This window comes from Penaeus japonicus, unplaced genomic scaffold (genome assembly GCF_977035675.1).
Source record: "Penaeus japonicus unplaced genomic scaffold, GWHDUDI00000001_assembly GWHDUDI00000007, whole genome shotgun sequence".
NCBI classification, from domain to species: Eukaryota; Metazoa; Arthropoda; class Malacostraca; order Decapoda; family Penaeidae; genus Penaeus; species Penaeus japonicus.
In genome coordinates, this window is record NW_028234409.1 from 42,364,397 (window position 1) to 42,366,896 (window position 2,500).

At 44.2% G+C, this 2,500-nt stretch overlaps 1 protein-coding gene across 6 annotated transcripts in view; it reads left to right on the forward strand.

Annotated features, from left to right (window-relative positions):
* The window catches only part of LOC122260273 (uncharacterized), a 26,502-nt gene that overhangs the window by 1,106 nt on the left and 22,896 nt on the right, over positions 1 to 2,500 (forward strand). The gene's annotated exons all lie outside the window — the stretch shown is intronic.

Below are 2,500 nucleotides of genomic sequence, written 5' to 3' on the forward strand. Positions count from 1 at the left end.
CAGGGGGGCGTAGCCTCCTCTTGGCAAAGGCTGACTTCAAAACTAGGCAAAGTGAGGTAAGTAATTGGGTTAAGATTTTGCATATGGAATATGCCCTGAAGTAGCACGAGGTAGCACGAAATGCCTTAACCCATTGGAGCTGGTTGACGTGATAGCACGTATTGTGGTTTTCGTGTCAGACGCCCTGGACGAGCTATGAGGGGAAACCGCGTGCTCAGGTAGAGCGAGCGGGCAACCCAGGCTCGCGGCTTGTGCACCAGAGAATCTCGAGGCATTAGGCTTATACGTTCGAGAACCCCGGTATTGCGACCACACAAAGCCGGAACGGCTCCAGCGTGAATGGGTTAAGAAAGGGGGGGTTCAGAGGGGACAAAGCCCCCCCTTGGCTAGGGCATAATTCAAAACTAGGCAAAGGTAGGTAGGTAATTGGGTTAAGATTTTGCACATGAAATATGCCTGAAATTCATATATTACCCCACAATTTCCCTGATCTACTTCATGCCCTCCCCTACTATCAGGACACAGAATGTAGGGTCCAGGGGTGGAAGTGCGCATTATCTCTACTATATATGAATAGTAGAGGTTGAGAGGAAGCCATCAATACCAATTTTGTGGTATTTAGTAGTATGACGTTATTCGGAAAATTTACCATATATGAATATTTCACGGCCTTTACACCTCATGCTTCTGGTAGATAAGGTAGATAATGAACTTAACCCATTGCCGACGGGGCGCCTAACGATCTAGCTGGTCGGTACCAGCTAATAATTAGAGGGACGGGGAAAGGGTTTTCTAAGCCCTCCAGTTAGCGCAGACTAGCTCAAACATTAATTTTCCATAAATCCATCATAAAATGCGGGTTTAGGCTGACTTTGGAACGCTGTAGCTCTAGAGCTAGCACCGTTACAGCACATGCAGGTAATTCATCAGGGGTTTCCAGTCCACAGCTTGTTGCTAGCCGTAAATATGTAAACACAGCCATGTTTGAATTTCAGGGTGAGGATGGTGTTTTTCAAGGTATTTTGTACAAGGTATGTTGCACGAAGTGCCCTAAAAAAGGGGGACCAAGAGGGCAAAGCCCCCCCTGGCAAGGGCTTAATTCAAAACTAGGCAAAGTTAGGTAGGTAATTGGGTTAAGATTTTGCAAACGAAATATGCCCCGAAGTCAGACGAGGTAGCACGAAGTGCCTTAAAAAAAGAGACCCAGATTGTGGGGTCCAGAGGTGGAATCATGCATTATTTCCACTGTATATGAACAGTAGAGGTTGAGAGAAATCCAACGGTATCATTTTTATGGTATTTCGTAACATTTTACCCCGTAATTTCCCTGATCTACTTCATGCCCTCCCCTACTATCGGGACCCAGATTGTGGGGTCCAGAGGTGGAATCGCACATTATTTCCACTATATAGGAATAGTAGAGGTTGAGAGGAATCCATCGATACCACTTTTATGGTATTTAGTGATGCGGCATTGTTCAGAAAATTTGCCCAGAATTTATCTTAAAATTTAAAATTTTATCAAAAATTAAAAAAGTAAAGGTAAGTAGCACAAATAGCTCTAAAAAGGGAGGGCCTAATCCCCCCCTTGGTTAACCACAAAACTGGGTAAGGTTAGGTTAGACATTGGGTTGGGATTTTGTAGACCTAAAAGTACCCTGGAAACTGCACCCTAAACAATCAGGCGAGGTAGCACAGAGTGCTCTGAAAGGGGGGGGGGGGTAGACTAAAAAAATACCAGTGCATGCAAAAATGCATTTAAATATTGCTTTATTCTATCTCAATCATGATAGCTGTGAATGCAATATGCCATGTGGGTGGGTAAATTGTAAAATATGATATTCAAACCCAACAACCTTCCTAACTTTGTCTAGGTTTAAAGTTTTCCCAAGCCCCATTTTCAAAGCACGGTGCTACATACCTTGACCTAGCCTTAAAGTTAGCTGTAGTTAAGGGGGGCTTTGGCTCCCCCAATCGAGGTAAGTAGTACAAAGTGCTCCAAAAAGGTATTAGTCCAGAGAAGGGCAAAGCCCATCCCTTGGCTATGGCAAACCTTGAACCTAGGTAAGGTTAAGTGGGTCATTGGGTTAGGATGTTGTTTATGACTATTGCTCTGAGGTCAGGGCAGGCATCCCCAATCAGCCGCTATCACAGTGCACACGGTAGGCCATGGCATTATAGTGTATCAGTGGCATATTTATGTGTATATTACCAACTGTTATTGTTATTTTACCCCATATCCCTTATTTCCTTCATAGGGACCAAGATATGAATAGTAGAGGGTGAGGGGAGTCCATCAATACCAGTATTGTGGTAATTAGCAGTGTGGCACTATTTTGAATATATACTGATCTGGGCTCAGATACAAGCTCACTGGTAGAACCTGAAGAGCCTTGGCATAGTTTTGGATTACCAGGTGGCTTTGCCTCAAAAAGATGTGCGACCAGGTGGCAGTGTGATCTGCTTAGGTTTGTTACCAGCAATGGGCATCACTTTTTTTT